The following is an 18,604-nucleotide window of genomic DNA, read 5'->3' on the forward strand; positions in this document are numbered from 1 at the left end:
CAATGAGGTCTACCATGCACCCCCCACCCATCCTCACTAGACATTTTTTCATAGGTACCAAATTGTTCGGCAGGACCAACTCTTTCGAAATAAAAAATGTTCCCATGAACTGTATATGATTTCACTGTTTCCATGGCAGCCATTCATTTTTTAAAAGGACGACAATGTAGATGATAATCAGTCATATCTTGGTCAGTGTTAGTGATAAAACAATCAAAATGGTGTCAAAATGGAGCTAAAACATTGGCCTTTAAAAACAGTATTTTTATGTTAATTAACTAATATTGCATATTCATGAATATTAATGAGAATATTAAAAAGTAACAAAATTTTGTTAAGAAATAACATTTTCTAAGTTTCAAATCAATTTGAATGTACTAATCAGCTTTGTTCTAGTCTTAAAGTCTCTCAATGCTTTGTAATATATTATTTTGTTACTTTTATGGCACATTTGTTTACTTAAAGCTGGATGTGCTCAGCTAATTTGCATAAAATGAACCAGTGTCACAAACAACGAATAAAATTCGAATAAAAACCCCTAAAACTGAATAAAATGATATGATTAATTTTATCAATGAAAAACCAATTTTTATGTAGTATTTAATGTTTGTAGAATTAATACTTTATTAAAGGAAGAATAAAAATGTAGTATACATTACACATGTTACGTTACCATTTCAACAACCTAATAATACAGTATACTTCTTTTCTTGTCAGAGAGTGTGATATTTTTTCCGTAACACACTTTAAAATACGCTACCACTACCATTGCTTTTTAAAAAGATATTTAAAATGAAGTTGAAGCTCTAATTGTCGCATACTGATATATTTAAACTGTTAGCTGTTAGTTTTAAGAAGGTTTCCTTCTGTTATTTCAGAAATAGCCTAAAATATATATTGTACCATCCATGTAACTCTAATTTTAAATGGAATTTCAATAAAACACGCAATAATATCCATCTGTGCATCCATAATATTATGATCATACAGCCGATATTTTCAGTCTTCCTGTTAGCAAAGTCAAGTTTTTTAATTTTAGAAAAAGTAAGAACATATACAAAACCAACCCTAGCTTTATAGGATGAATCATAGGGTCCTGAGTCAGGTATCTGGATGAGGCCTTTGTTCTCCGTGACGATTAAATAAAGACATCGTGTCTAAAGTCAGCTTTGTAGAAGTAGACTTACACCCACCTGTACAATACGGAGAACTTAGCACTTGCCTACAGAGAACTGAGTAGTTCCAGTACAGAATCCATGGACACTTGTTAAATTGCTTAACATAACATGACTGAATTTCTTGTGCAAAGTGGTGCTAAACCAAAACTAACAAACAAAGGAAAATATGCTGGTATTTAAAGTAAAAACTATAGATTTAAAACTAAAACCAGCTGGACAAAATTGTATTAGTGATACCAAATCAAGATATAAGAAATATATAAAACTTTATACATATAAAATAAAGAAGACTATTGTAGTCATTTTGAAACATTTACAAGAATGACAGAATGTACAATATATTTTTTTTTGTATTCTTAATTGTACAGACAAGGACTAAATTATATTATGTCTTGGAATATTCCTTGATATACCGTAACATTAAGAGAAACACTACTAAGAGTAACTATGCATCAGTCATAACAAAAAAGTTTGATTATCAATTAAGTTACATACTAAAGGTTATGACAAAGGCATTATCTCTTTGTCAAAAATTCAACTGTAGCAAGAAACTCGAGAGTATGATACAGATTGCTTCAGAATCAAAGTGTAATCAAATTTCATTTATAAAAATAAAGTGATTTTGATAGCCTATGATCTTCTTTTGTCATTTGCTTTCTAATTTATGAATGATATGCTATAAAGCAACATATTATTCATAACAGATAACCAACAAGAGAGTAAATATGCTATATTAGGTAACATTAAAGTGAAAACATCGTTAGTAACATCTTAATCAAGACATACAAAATTTGATTCTTGTAACACTGCTGCCTCATAATTTGTGCATTCCATATTTTTTAGACATTTCATCTAATTTTAAGTTCACATTTTAAGTAATCCATAAAATTTCACTATAACAGAACACTGTTTAAGCTAGTGCTAGGGGTATGAGGACAGTTTCACATTTCACTACACCTAACGAACAGACATAATCAGATCAAGTCAGCTATTATTTTGCTCGATTGTGTTGTTATGCTTCAAAAGGATGAGCTTAAAAAACAATTTGCTATCCCTTAAATACTCTTTAAGTGCCGTGCCTTGTGATGGTTGTAAAAAGTATCCTTGTACTCACTTTCAGTGTTGTTTGATTTTCTGGTTCTTTCGGACCATACTTACTAAAATAGAATTCCTCTTAAGCCAATGCTAGGGGGGCGTAAGGTGCTTTTCACACATCATTACCTCTCATAAACAGCCATGATTCAACTGAGTTTGCTATCTATTTGCTTGATTGCGACCTTTGGTTCAAAAGGGTCTTCTTAAAGTCTATTTCAAAATGTTTTCAGCAACTCTGAAGTGCCGTTCATACAGCACTCAGTATCTTTCTATCAGTTTTAAATAACATTATGTGACTGTTTTCCTAATTTTTTGGTTTTCATAGACTTAACATCGTTCACATTCTTGACTGTTTTTTCCAGTTTTATAAGTTTAAATCTAAAGATTCCTTGAAGTCCCTGAAATTTCATTTTGTTTCTTAGTTTTTGTTCAGTGCAGCTTTTCGCAAGCGAGTGTTCCTATAGACAAGAGACTAAATATGGCAGAACAAACTTCTCCAATGGCAAATTATCTGCCCCAGGTGTCCCAACTGCCCCAAGTGCCTCCCTACCCTGGTCAATTTTTACCCCCTCATACTCAATTTGTGACCTCAAAAAATCAAGTACCACAACCGCAGGCGGCTATGGCGAATTTTAATCAGATGATTATCGATAAACTTGAGGCTATGACCAAGAGATTAGGCAAATTGGATACCATTGAATCGCAATTATCATGTTTGACTCAAAAAATGGAAAAAATTGACAGACGCGTGTCTTCGCTTGAAAGCAGTCTCATGGAAGCAAATAGCAAAATAAATTATATTGAAGCTAGTAGAAATTTTGATGCTAACTTTTGTGAAGAACTGGAAAAAAGAAGTCTGACATTGATAAAGCTGTAAAATCAGAAAGGGCGTTGAGCCGAAATGTATTAAAAGGGTGTGAAAATTTGAAACAGGAGAATCGTAACGTAAGTGACGAATTAATAGACTTGCAGTTTCGTTCAATGCGTGACAATAATTATGCTCTTTTTCAATGTTGCTGAATGCGCAAATATAGAGGATAGAAAAAATGAGGACTGTCGGGACAAAATTTTGAACTTTTTAAAAAATAATCTTGGAATTGAGGACGCTAAAACCAGGTTTAAAATAGCAAGAGCCCATCGCCTGGGAAAATTTGTTTCTAGCAAAAATAACAGGCCAATTGTGGCAAACTTCTGTTATACCCCAGACAAACTTGAAGCAGTGAAGCAGCGAGTATACGACAAGCGTGAGGAGATTGATGTTAAAGTCAGTGACCAATATCCGAAAATTATATAAGAGCGGCGAAAGCAGCTCATACCAGAACTTATCAAAGCAAGAAAAAATTATAAAAAGGCAGTACTTCGATACGATAAACTTTATATTGACGGCAAACTGTTTCGTTTTGCATCAGATCAATAGAGTGTCGATGAGAAGCAGTTACAGTGTTTAGTCTGGAATGTCCAGGGGCTAGTAAATAAACTTAATGACAATGACTTTTTGACTTATATCTGTAACTATGACATCTTGCTTTTTACGGAGACGTGGAACTCTGAAGTTACGAATATTGATATCAATGGCTTCTGCTCATTCTCATGTCCTAGACCTAAAACAAACAAAAAAGCAAAACGTTTCAGTGGAGGTGTGATTATCTATTATAAGCAGAAGTTTTTCAACAAAATACAACTACATGTACTGAATAGTCAAAGATTCGATAGGCGTCTTCTTTTCCAGAAGGCATGTTTTATGTATAAAGTGTCATCTGGCGTACATCCTTCTTATATCAATGAAATGTTTCTGCAAAAGCCACGAACAAATAATACAACCTTAACATTGCGTTCTAATACAAACTTATTTTTTATATACCAAAGACAAACTTTGAAATATCTAAAGGTAGTCTTTTATATTCAGGCAGGACCAATTGTATGGAAATGTTTGCCAATAGAAATCAAAACCTCATCTTCATCGCCATGTTTTGAATTTAACTGTATAAAATAGATGGATGGATCATTGGATTTTAATGCTAACTACATTTAATGTCTTTTGTTTTATGCATATATAATTTCTTTGATTTCTGTTAAATATTTGTCACTATGATAATAATACTGTTCATTCTAGACGTAAGAGGGTCCCATGGAAGATTAGCTTAGCTAAATGGGTTACCAATATACTTACTTACTTACTTACTTTCACTTAACAGTAAATCTGTCCCTTTTTATGGACCATTATATAAGGTGTGCAAAAAACGATGTCATTGTTTCTAAACAGATGGCGCTCGAAACTTTTTTAGCCTCCTGCGGTAGATAAAAACATGACGTTGAAAATACAAGAGCAATGTAATAGTTCCGGTTCCTGCAGACGAAACGTCATGTTTTTTGTTGGTTATTTTTTCTCGTAAAATAACGTTGTTTTTTTTTAATCGAGAAATATATCATAAGGAACAAAGAGGAATCAAGGTATTTGTAATAATTTCTGCATGAAACTACTACATTAATGTAGTTGGTTTTACGTCATTTATAGCACGAGTGTCATCTTACGCTCAGAAGTGTAAGATAGAGTTTTCCAGCACCGTGAAATAACCGGAAACTCCTATCCGGTATGCAAGAGAGTGTGAGAGTAGACAGAAGTTTAGGCTTATGCCCATGAAGGATGTCTTCGGGTCAGTGATTATTCTTCTTAATACTGGAGTAAAGTTAAAATACGTTCTCTGTGTTTTAATCGTAAATCGTAGTCGGAAACTTACTAACTTCTATCAGCAACTGTTCTTGTCAATCTCGCTGGAAGGTGGTGTGAACTTTATATTGTTTTTTGAAACATGTCCTAAGCATTCTGGCGCCAACTTTTCTCCGCGAATATGTTCTTAGCTTTCTGACGCCAGTTTTTCTCCGCGAATCTGTTCTCTTTTGAAAAACAGCTCGCAAAAGATGTAGACTTACCATATATTACACGTCGTTATGGCGCCCCGTCAAACGTCGCCACACCGAATATTGCCCTGCCAAATGTCGCTCCGATGAACGTCGCCAAACGTCGTCCCGCCAAATGTCGTTATGGCACCCGGTCAAACGTCGCCCCGTTGAATGTCGCCGCGCCGAATGTCACGGTTGAATTATTGTGTTAACAAGACATTAAACGTCAACGACGTTCCTTACAAGACTATACTGGCACACGGGGCACTCCCAAGCCTATATATTAGCACTCGGCTACGTTCTCGTACAAATAAAGGTTAGTCTTGTTGCTGATAACCAGTTCAGGTCCTTCATAAATATTATGAAATTTTGGCCGACGTAGACAAAATATTCATTTTTGTGAGAAAACAAAAATTCAGCCGCCGTTTAGAATTTAGTTATAATGCCACATGCTCTGCAATAATACTTGATAGACTATCAAACCAGAAAGCTGACATAGTTACACACCAATGACTACAGATGGACATAATGATATTGAATAAGTGTTCAAAGTTTCAAATCCACATGTCAAATAGTTTTAAGAAAATGTGGACATGTACGAAAACTGAACCAATTTCCAAGTCCAAAAAGGGCCACAGTTCGGTAAAATTACTTGACAGAGTTATGTTCTCTTGCCTACAGAAAGAGACTATTATAATAAACAGTTTACGTATAATATTATAAGATTCTATCACTGGTTGTAGATGCAGATGGGAATTTCCGGTCTCGAGGGTAACTGTTTAGGCGGCAACGAGGCTCCTGCCGAGTTACCGCCTAAACAGTTACTCGAGAGCCGGATATTCCCATCTGCACCTACAGCCAGTGATAGAATCTTTTTCTTGCAACAAATAATAGTACAAATAAATTCAAACAAATTATTTTCTCATAGCACTTTTTTTTCTTATAGTAGCGTATTAACAAAGCGCGGGAACTTTACGTCCGTAAACAGGAAGTACGTCATGACCTTACAAAGACGAAAACAACGTAATAGTTCGGGTTTTGTTCATCTGCTGTGGAACGTTATGTTATTTCTACAAAATGACGTTTTTTGAATCGAGAAATATGTTATAAGGAACAAAGAGGAACTATCAAGGTATTTGATCTTTATCCCGTTTTACGTAAAACATTATTATTACTACACACATCTTCTGTACATATGTAGTTCGTTATACGTCATTTACAGCACGAGAGTCATCTTACACCTGAGGGTGTAGTGTAAGATGGAGTTTTTCAGCACCGGTGAAATCACCAGAAATCCCAGTCTGGTATGCAAGAAAAGCTGGTACGAAAAACTTAACCAAGATTTGTAAGTTAAAAGGGGTTATAATCAGACAAAATCCTTGATGGAGTTATGTGCTCTTGTTTAAAACTGGACATGATGATGGCACACAAGTGTTGAACGTTTCAAAGCTTTATATCAAAAGGTCCTGTCATAATGTGAACTGGTACGAAAAACTTCACCAAAGTGTGACGTCAACGCCAACGCCGACGCCGTGGTGAGTAAGAAAGCTCTGCTTATTTTTCGAATAGTCGAGCTAAAATTCATCGCAGCTACTAAAATGTTGCTTGACATAAAAAAAATGTGCGAAAACCTCGTTATAGGACATTTCTTCAATTTTTAATTCACAGCCATAGTATATCACGTATATTTCACGTGTATTTAAACTTTTATACGATTGTCTCATTCTTATGCGATATTTGAGAAACTAGAAATCTGTGAGGGTATCCGATAATGCTATTTCAACTTTTACACGTGTGCAAGGAATAGACTGGATTCTTTATTCTTTTTGTTATAAAAAGGTTTTCTGCTTTACAAAAATGAATATATGGATTTACGGCGACATTAATGTTACAGTAGCTTGACCTGGGATATGCGCGCCTCGGGTGATCCAGATCTGGCAAACTATACACGTGAATACAGTATCAGGTCAGCTCTAATACTATAATGACATTTTCGTTATGTACTTCCGTGTACAAAACGTATTTTACAAGAAACAAATCACCTCGTACGTTACTGGTGACATTTTATATCGTAACTTTCATTTAGTACGCCTTTGCACGTCATTTTTCCACGCACGCTGGATTCCCGCGTTTCGTTTACACGAGATTTATTGTTTAAGTAATCTTAACAATCAATAAGCAACCAGAGATTTTCAAATTTTGTCTCACTGATTGGTTTAATACGCCAGGTTACGCAGTGTGCCTACTTATTAAGTGAAGGTCCGTTAAGTACATCATTAATTTGGCAAATGAGGTGGCTGCTTATGGTTACCTATAGTTTTACTTGTTTAACTATAAAAACATGTACGTTGTATACTTTTTGCTTTCACTTCGCTTCGCTCCTATACTCTACAATTTAATTTCATTAGAAAGTCAGCAAATGATCTATAACCTATAAATATTGATCGTGTAGTCGTAATGAATAAGAAAGTAATATTGTTTGCAACTTTATGTCATAATTGTTTTCAATGAGACTTTTTAAAGTTCGCTTCTTCTGTTTGAATTACTTATAGAACCTTAAAACGAATGTTAATGGAAGAAGTCCAGATAAACGCATGATACGGGACTGGATTTCAACTTAGTACAATACGGAATTTGTTTTCTGTCTGTTTGTTTTTACAATATATTTTAACAAATTTGTAAAGGTATGTAATAAAATACACGTAACTTTAATGACAACGTGGCATTGTGACAAATGTTTCGTTGCAAATGTAAAAAACAAAATTATTGTTGTTTAACAAAGTACTCTTACACGCTGCACGTACTACTTATCACAATTTATGTCCAATTATTTTGTTGTTGATGAATCAAAATAGTCTTATCTTCAAAATACAAGTCTGTACTGAAGCATAAAACCTGACTCAAAGTAATTCCCCGATCGATTGTCTGGTATCAGTACTTTTACACACTGTCTGTAGCACTAATTAGAAACGATGTCCATTTATCTACTGGTATGATTACCTGGCAGTGTACCTGGGATGTTGGCACCAAATCAATAGCATTAATAAGAAATGTATAGTTCCAGAATGGTATCTTGCCAAGTGTGCCAATAAAGTAAACAGAATAATGTAGCATATAGTAAATTGACATTCCTATGGATAACACATCACATTATATTATAAGATTATATGAAGAAAATATAGACAAATAATACTGATTTTATTTGTATTGTATATCCTACAGCGGAATTCTTCTTGTTTTGTGTGTGTGTGTGTGTGTGTGTGTGTGTGTGTGTTTTTGTTGTGTTTTTTTTTTCAGAAAGTTTTGAAGCTGTGTAGGTGATGGGTTTCTACATGTTATAAAACTATGTGGGTGTGTTTTATAATTACACATTGCCTCTAACACGCTAAATTACTTTTTATGTTCTTTTTACTTTCAAGTACTAAAGAACGAAAATATTTTACAAATTATAAGAATGAAACTACATAAATTTTGAAGCTTATTTATTTAAACCACCCTATGCTAATAGAATTTACGAAAATGTATTCAAATGAAAACTAAGCTTAGCTACAGTTATCATTTACTTATCGGTCCTTATTGGTCATATTATCACCCTATATCTGTAAGAAGAAAGTATATTAATCAATACTATTTGTCTTACAACGACATTTGTTGGCCGTATTGTTTGATGCTCCGACCGACGTTAAAGCAGCATGCCTCCAGATTTGGTTAAAAAATAATTTTTCTTTCAAATTGAAGTTTTGGTCATATTATGAACATTAGAATATGAATTTTTGTTTCTAAAATATTTTTAAAATTCCAAATCAAGAAAAAATTATGACCGCGTCGGGAATCGAACCCCGGACCGCCGCGGCAATAAAGACATTTTCTCGTTGTCGTAACCAATAGCGCTATAGCTGAAGTAGTTAATAATGACTTCATATAATCGAGACAGTTTACCTGGAGTAAAAGCGTGACAAGCGCTTTTCGAGTTTCATCGTAAAAAGTAGTAAAAACAGCAAATTCTCATGTGTTTCCGTAACATAAAGTTTGTCAGTAATTAAGTTTTAAAGCCTTCTTAAGAAATATAGCATTTATTTCAAGATATCTAAAAAAAATAATTTTTTTGTTGTCGAACGATCTGGAGGCATGCCGCTTTAAAGCTACTTATTTGCAAAGAGATAGAAAATGGTTTTACTGACATGGTATACTCGCAGCTTGATAGATTTTACATAAAATTTATCAAAAAATAAATTGATAAATAAATAAAATAAAAAACTGCATTTGTTGCTGATTTAGTTTGCCATTCATCCCTTTGTCTGTGCATACTTTGTTCATCACTCTTGATCTATCCTGTCTTTATGCAACACTCTGTGTATATGCTGACTTTTTTCAGCTCTGTGTCTATGCTGACACTGTTCAACACTCTTTGTCTATGCTGACTTTGTTCAACACCCTTTGTCTATGCTGACTTTGTTCAATACTCTTTGTCTATGCTGACTTTGTTCAACTCTGTGCCTATGCTGACATTGTTCAACACTCTTTGTCTATGCTGACATTGTTCAACACTCTTTGTCTATGCTGACTTCGTTCAACACTCTTTGTCTATGCAGACTTTGTTCAACTCTTTGTCTATGCTGATTTTGTTCAACGCTGTGTCTTAACGCACTTTGTTCAACACTCTGTGTATATGCTGACTTTGTTCAACTCTGTGTCTATGTTGACTTTGTTCAACACTATGTGTCTGTGCTTACTTTGTTCAACTCTTTGTCTATGTTGACTTTGTTCAATACTTTGTCTCTGCTGACTTTGTTCGACACACTTTGCCTATGCTGACTTTGTTCGACACACTTTCTGTATGCTGACTTTGTTCAACATTATGTGTCTATGCTGACTTTCTTCAACACCCTTTGTCTATGCTGACTTTGTTCAACTCTGTGCCTATGCTGACATTGATCAACACTCTTTGTCTATGCTGACTTTGTTCAACACTCTTTGTCTATGCTGACTTTGTTCAACACTATGTGTCTATGCTGACTTTGTTAACACTCTTTGTCTATGCTGACTTTGTTCAATATTCTTTGTCTATGCTGACTTTGTTCAACACTCTTTGTCTATGCTGACTTTGTTCAACACTCTTTGTCTATGCTAACTTCGTTCAACACTCTTTGTCTATGCAGACTTTGTTCAACTCTTTGTCTATGCTGATTTTGTTCAACACTGTGTCTTAACGCACTTTGTTCAACACTCTGTGTATATGCTGGCTTTGTTCAACTCTGTGTCTATGTTGACTTTGTTCAATACTATGTGTCTGTGCTTACTTTGTTCAACTCGTTGTCTATGTTGACTTTATTTAATACTCTTTGTCTATGCTGACTTTGTTCGACACACTTTGTCTATGCTGACTTTGATCGACACACTTTCTCTATGCTGACTTTGTTCAACACTATGTGTCTATGCTGACTTTCTTCAACACTCTGTGTCTATGCTGACTTTCTTCAACACTCTTTGTCTATGCTGACTTTGTTCAACACTCTTTGTCTATGCTGACTTTCTTCAACATTATGTGTCTATGCTGACTTTCTTCAACACTCTGTGTCTATGCTGACTTTCTTCAACATTATGTGTCTATGCTGACTTTGTTCAACACTCTGTGTCTATGCTGACATTGTTCAACACTCTTTGTCTATGCTGACTTTGTTCAACTCTGTGTCTATGCTGACTTTATTCAATACTCTTTGTCTATGCTGACTTTGTTCAACACTATGTGTCTATGCTGCCCTTCTTCAACACTCTTTGTCTATGTTGACTTTATTCAACACTCTTTGTCCAACACTCTGTGTCTATGCTGACTTTGTTTCAAGTCTTACACTGAAACAAACAACTATCCTCTATATCTTCAAATATATTAACAATGCTTATTTTGCACGTTGAAGACGATTTTCTCTTAACTTAAAAGCTATAACAGAAGATAAAGAATCAAAACATCTACACAGACCTAATGTAGACTTTCTTCATAGTGATCTACATATAACGTTCTTTACAAATGGTGTGTAGCACTTTCATATTGCTATACAAATCATGCATGACTTTCGTCATATCTTTATACAAATAATGACTTTACAAATACTGACCCTTTTCGTCGTCATGTACAGTTGCTACAAATTTGAACGGTTCCAGTAAAATTTCCGTCTGTCTTTACCAAATGCCGCGAACGACCCGCTTTAAGAAACGTGATTATAATTGGTTAGGATTGATAATTGTCATTTTAGCCTTGAGCTTAGCTCACAGATATATCTAGTTGGTTGTTTGTCTGCTAAAATTGGAACTATTGGAATTACTGATCGGCAAATGGTGAGTTTTTTTCTATCTATTTATGTACCAGTCTATACTTGAGGCATTCTGTTAATTCATGTTCAAAGCCGCTACGGTTTTAGCGACCTTCTCACTGGTTATTTTTTATATCCTTAAAATCAAACTGCAAAATAATAAGCATTTTGTGCGTTGGAATGTACTCCCTAATTACAACGTGTCTGCAAAGCACATGTTCGCGTGACGATTCACAATATCTGGGTACGCTCTTCCAATTTTCAGAATACAACAAAATACACGTAGAATTTTAGTAACGGTAGAGTTTGTAGAGAGAACTGCCAAATTAAAATTAATATTAATTTAACTGTTATGTGCTTATTCCGCGGTACGAATTGCTCAGTATTAGTAAATGGTAAGCGAATGTACAAAATCTCTGTTTATTTGCAGAAATACAAGCAAACATACACACACACGCGCTCACACAAACACACGCTCGTAAACACACACTTGCACACGCATTTACTCAACAGAAATGGTTGCCCTAACAAGTCTAATTTCACGAAACAATTATAGAAAGTATCGTAAAAAGCCAATTATTATTCTACTTATGACCGGTACTTTTGTCCGTTGAATCCACATGAAATGTATTGCATGATCAAGTGTTACCGCATAACCTGGCTGTCGCGGATTCAAACCACCCTGGGATTTGATTGGGTCTCCTAGTATGACAACAGTAGTGAGTATGGGCGGGCGATGAGACGATCAAAGAGGCCGCAAATCAAAGGGATCTGGCACATGGATGGATTTAGTTTAATGACTTATTTTTGTGTCCTAATGCCAAAATTATCTAAAAACTTCGTACTACTCATATGACTACTTCATCATATTATTATGGGTTTTTAGATAAATTTGGCTCTAGGACACAAAAATAGTCATTAAACTCAATCCAAACATGTGTCAGACCCCTTTGCTACAAACTGTAGTCTGTACAGCATTCAACCTGAAACTCAACCTGTGTAACTACAGAGCTCTTTCACTTCTAGGTTTTTGATAAGAAAATCTCTGTTGATTAACCCCATTAATTAACCCATGAAAGACAACCTCGGAAAATACAATTTTCAGAATTTTCCAAAATGTTTACATGATCATGTTATTTGTACTAATTAAGATGATCCTGGATATTTGCTAAGAATCTAACAACAAATATCTACGGTGCCCCTAAAGTGACATGTTACACACTTTTTTTCCAGTTAGGTAATGTGAGACTTTTTTTTATTTCGTTTAAACGAATATAATCATTTCGTTTAAACGAAATAACTTATTTCGTTTAAACGAGAACGAAATAACTTCGTTTAAACGAAATAGTTATTTCGTTTAAACGAAATAAGTTATTTCGTTTAAACGAAATCATTTCGTTTAAACGAAATCATTTCGTTTAAACGAAATAACTATTTCGTTTAAACGAAATCATTTCGTTTAAACGAAATAACTTATTTCGTTTAAACGAAATCATTTCGTTAAAACGAAATCATTTCGTTTAAACGAAATAAAAAAAGTCTCACATTACCTAATTGGAAAAAAGTGTGTAACATGTCACTTTAGGGGCACCGTAAATATCTAACGTCAAACTTGAAATCATTTTTTAAAGAAAAGTGCATCATCCGTTTGATGATAAATTAAAAAGTATGGTGGCATATTTCTGCTACGAGCTTGGTAGCTATCACGATAATTTTGTAAACTTTCCAGGAAATATGTGCATTTTTCAGTAGGCATTACCTGGATTAACCATTTGCCCATAAGCACTCCCAATCTTGATTCTGTCGACCAGTTTTATTTGACTGTGATCAGCGTACGTTAAAGTTACCCAGCGGAAAAGATGACTTTGCCGTCGCCCGTCTATTCGTTATCGGTCGGAACGCACAACAAAGTTGCCAATGTATATATTTTGAAAAACCTTAGCTTAAAAATAAAAGACATTTACGATTTCTTTTGAATGAAGTATGATACTATTATTGCCATCAAATAGTTGCAGAGGTATATATGAAACCCTCTTTACGGATTTTATGGATGTAACAGCAGTTGCCAACAGATGGCTTTAATCGTCATATAATCCTCTTGTAGTCGTAACTCGGAATTGAATGTGACAACGAGCATTTGATCTTTGAACATGTTTTGATAATCTGGTTTACAAATGAGCCGCGCCATGGGGAAACCAACATAGTGCGTTTGCGACCAGCATGGATCCAGACCAGCCTGCGCATCCGCGCAGTCTGGTCTGGATCCATGCTGTTCGCTAATAGTTTCTCTAACTGCAAAAAAAGAGGCTTTGAAGGCGAACAGCATGGATCCTGACCAGACTGGATCCATGTTTGTCGCAAACGCACTATGTTGGTTTTCTCATGGCGCGGATCAAATAAGCTTTATCTGCATACGGATTTAAAGGAAAACGTAATTGTATGGACACGTCTTTGACAAAAGACAAACTATTCAAAAGGAAGTGATGATATAATGGATATGGCACTGGCCTGTCTAACCGGAAGACGCAATTCGAGCTCGCCTTTGATCCCTTTAGCGCCTCTTTATTTGTTTTACGACTAACATGAAGTCAGACTTATACTTAATCCAAAAATTGCCAAAACCATATGATAAGCAAAGCCAGTTCGTTTGTATAGTTTATTTCACATTCTAATATACAGTTGTATGACATCGGCACCGTTTTTAACGTCATCTGTTACGTAAAGTGCTTTTTTTTTCATTTTCTAATGGTGGTTTCTTCCCTCAAATTTGATTGCATATGTGCACCACATATGTATGTTCACTTCACTCTCTGAAAAGCATTTATAATTACTCCCAACACGCCACCCAACTGCATTGGATTTATAAAGACTACTTTTCGCTCGAACCAAAGAATAAATTACTAGATTGCTTTTATCTGCTAAAGTAAGCAGTTTTGAGAGAATACTAAGAGTTGGCTTTATAGATGCTTTTCACATAGCACAAATTGGAGAGCGCAGATCTACGGAACGTGAGGAGAGCGCGGACGTACGGATCGCGAGGCCGTGAGTTCGATTTCCTGGCGATGCGTATGTAACAATTTGATAAAATACAGATCGTGTGTGATATCATTCGTCCTCAGCTTCTAATTTATGTGGAGAAGTTGGCAGTTACTTACGGAGAATAGGTTAGTACTGATACAGAATTCTGGAACGCTTGTTAATTTAACTGCCCAACGTCACACTGTTGAAAAATGGCACTAAACACACACAAAAGACAAGATTTTCTCACAATGCTGTTAAATCAACTCCTTCGTTGTATTGTTGATACATTTCTAATCTTTACATGTGTGAAGAATTATGACTTTCTATGCTGATTTTGTTATCTACCTCTAATAGATGTCTAGAATTTTGACATTGTTTTCAAGGGAGATGATTATTGCAAAAATCGGGAACTCTATTAACATACCGCCACATGAATTTAATACTGTCATCTTAAGGCGATAGCGACTCCGTTATTTAACGAAGTATGTGAAAGTCAAAGTCAGGTATTCAAATTTATATAATTTACATTAAAATAAGTAATAAAACATGCTTGACAACACAATATGATCTTCTGTTTTATGTCTGATATAAAGATACGCAGAATTATTCGGTATATAAATACTGCACCGCAGGAATTTAATATGTTTTTTCGGGTCGTTTTAAGTACTACGAGACAACAGGAATTTGAAAAATTAATTCGATAAATATGCATTACTTACAAAAAGGTTTTCTTCTCGTTGTTATTGCTGCTATTGCCAACTTTTTGTTGTAAGTGTTGCTGCTGTTTTTCGTGCACACTTTTGGAGGAAGGGGACTAAAACTAAGAAGATTATTTCATATCTTAAATTTCACGTTTTAACTTTTACATGACAGAGTACATTTCGAAAGTTCCACGTCAAAACTAGTGTAAGTGTATCAAATATCATTCCAGCGAGTTAACAAACTTCAAATACTTAAGGTATGTTGTTACTGACAGGTTAAAATCTTTAAACAAAACAAAAGATCGAAACAAGTTTTTAATCAAATTTCCATTTTTGAAGTCACGTTTGAAGGCTTTCATGAATGGACGAATTTCATAGAGAGAACATAAAATCATTTAAAATGCATCGTTATTCTAGCGAACGCAAAAATGTTACTTTTCATCGTATTTTAGCATATTTGTACTTAGTATGTCCGCCCTAAGCCGGGAGAGAAAGAGTGAAAATCATAGATCAATTTCTAAAATCTCTTTAGATACAAAGTGTGATCTAAACTCGACTTAATGCATCAAATACTGTACATACTGCTACATTCATTCGACATTAAACACGTTGCCTTGGCCTTTCAATTCGTAACTAGATATACTTGTATTTATGCAAATTGTTCGTAATTTTCATGGTAATACAAAAGAATACAGGTAGTCTGCGGCGCGTCTTTAACCAATAAACATAACTGAGCCGCACCATGAGAAAACCAGCATCCGCGCAGTCTGGTCAGGATCCATGCTGTTTGCTTTCAAAGTCTGTTGCAATTTGTTGTACATCACTTGACCGTGCATCTAGCTATAATTTTACAAGTCGAAAGATTTCCTGCGGCCAGAAGTTTTACAGACCAACAATTGTTATGGATGTATGTGTGACCACTCAGCCTAAAAAGTAACTTATGGGTGAATGGCGTGCTTGTTTTTTATTATTATTATACCATTACGCTTTAATGTATTAATTTTTTTCCGGAAAATTACGGACACTGACGAAAATGAACTTAATTTTCAAAATAAAAACAATAGTTTATTGCTGTTCATAAAAATATCTTAAAAAGTATCCAAACCAGATTTTTTTTAATGTTAATGATAAATTGTTGCCTGTAAATTATCTATGCCAGCTATATTGCAATAACGGCGTTCCATAAATGCGATAAGACAATCGCATGTCGGTAAAAATCAGCGTGATAATACCCATGTACCTTGTTGCTGCGGCCTCCAGGCAGGTAATGACGACAATTTAACAACTGTTTACATTTCGAAATAACATAGGATAAACTAAATACTCCTCAGTAAGTATAATAAATGACTTCGTCCTTGGATGTTAAATGTCAAATTGTCATCTTGTGCCTTTTAACAGACAAAAACTGGTTTTACCGTAGGATGTATAGTAGGCTAACATGTTACAATAACAGTAACTGTTATAGATCAACCATCCCGCTGTCAATTAGAAGAGATGTAAGTAAATCATTCTGTGAAACATTTTTATGGATCGTGACAATAGTGGCGGTAACTTTTTTTTTATATTCAATTCAGTAGTCAGTAAGATCGGTTGCAATTTCTTTCTTGGGAGCATTTAATAGCATACTAAAAGTATATAATGGACTGTTTAAGTTACATGTAAAGTTACTGGTGATTTTCTGATCTAGAATTTTACGCACACCCATCCCAACATTCCCCTACACAAACACAAAAAAACATTGCTTTTCATAAAAAGGACACCAAAAGTCGAAATATACCATATGCTGTAGAAGTACAAGTCGCGAAGGGCAAATTCTGTCGCCCGCTGTAGAACTTCTGAAGAATTTGGTATATATATTATAAGAAGTATTAATGGTCTATGAACAATATATTTCAAAAATCATACATTTTACTAGAACCTGAACGAGTAGATCACAATGGATGCTGACTGGATATATGCTCGTACTTTTTATTATTGCAACAAACAATTATGGCTACAAACTGTTTAACAAATAAGAGTCATATGACAGGTTTCAAAAATATTTTAAACACGTCTGTTAGTATAAATTTATTGAACGATTTGCCAGTCGATAGTCAAAACTATTGCCCGAGGTCTGAAGGATTAATGCGTATGTGCATCTGTCTGTAACTTTAAGATGCACGCAGCATTTTTTTTATTTGAAAGAAGATTCGCTTCAATGAGAATATAATTCTACCTGTCAAATATATGTTTTACTATAGAGTCCCATGCAACTTGATAATTAAAATATCCAAAAACGTTCCTCCTTTTTTTAAAAAAGTATCGTTTGTAAAGAAATAAAAGTAAACAATAAATGAGCCGCGCCATGAGAAAACCAACATAGTGGCTTTGCGACCAGCATGGATCTAGACCAGCCTGCGCATCCGCGCAGTCTGGTCAGGATCCATGCTGTCCGCTAACGGTTTCTCTAATTACAATAGGCTTTGAAACCGAACAGCTTGGATCCTGACCAGACTGCGCGGATGCGGATGCGCAGGCTGGTCTGGATCCATGCTGGTCGCAAAGCCACTATGTTGGTTTTCTCACGGCACGGCTCAAATTATTGCTGAAAACTAAGCCAGGCCTAGTAATGTGAAATGCTAGCACTGGGACTTTATTGCAAATGCATCAAAACAAAGATATGCGAGTTTTTAAAGGCATTGAACTCTCCGAAAGTGTGGCCCCTTTGTGCAGTCTTTAACTGGAATTCGATGCGTCTATCATTAATTTACAATTTTTGGGTAAGAGTTCTATATGCTGCTCAATGTTTTAATGTAAAACAACTCTCTCATTCTATGATTTGAATTTTTTTCAAAATGTGGAGCTTATAAAGAAGTGAAAACCCCGTGTAATTTCGCTAGTGTTTAAGTTTTACACAGTACTCATTTATGTTGTTGTTTTTTTTAATCCCCCGCCGTGGCGGAGGGATTATAGGAATGGTCTCCGTCCGTCCTTCCGTCCGTCCGTCCTTCCGTCCGTCCTTCCGCCCTTACGTCCGTAACAAAATCGTGTCCGGTCCATATCTCCTAAACCCCTTGAAGGATTTTCATGAAACTCGGGTCAAATGATCACCTCATCAAGACGATGTGCAGAACCCATGAGTCAGCCTTGTCGGTTCAAGGTCAAGGTCACAACTCAAGGTCAAAGGTTTGAGCCTGTCATTTTGTGTCCGCTCTATATCTCCTAAACCCCTTGAAGGAATTTTATAAAACTTGGGTCAGATGATCACCTCATCCAGACGATGTGCAGAACCCATGAGTCAGCCATGCCGGCTCAAGATCAAGGTCACAACTCAAGGTCAAAGATTTGAGCCTTCCATTTTGTGTCCGCTCTATATCTCCTAAACCCCTTGAAGGAATTTTATAAAACTTGGGTCAAATGA

At 35.2% G+C, this 18,604-nt stretch overlaps 1 protein-coding gene across 1 annotated transcript in view; it reads left to right on the top strand.

The window, feature by feature from the left end:
* Positions 1-11,426: 11,426 nt before the first annotated feature.
* LOC123546697 (alpha-mannosidase 2-like) overlaps positions 11,427-18,604 on the top strand; it is a 76,073-nt gene continuing 68,895 nt past the window's right edge. The window contains exon 1 of the mRNA XM_045333175.2: positions 11,427-11,507. The gene's annotated coding sequence lies outside the window, so the exon portion shown is untranslated. The remainder of the gene's footprint in view (positions 11,508-18,604) is intronic.

Source organism: Mercenaria mercenaria, chromosome 9 (genome assembly GCF_021730395.1).
Source record: "Mercenaria mercenaria strain notata chromosome 9, MADL_Memer_1, whole genome shotgun sequence".
NCBI lineage: Eukaryota > Metazoa > Mollusca > Bivalvia > Venerida > Veneridae > Mercenaria > Mercenaria mercenaria.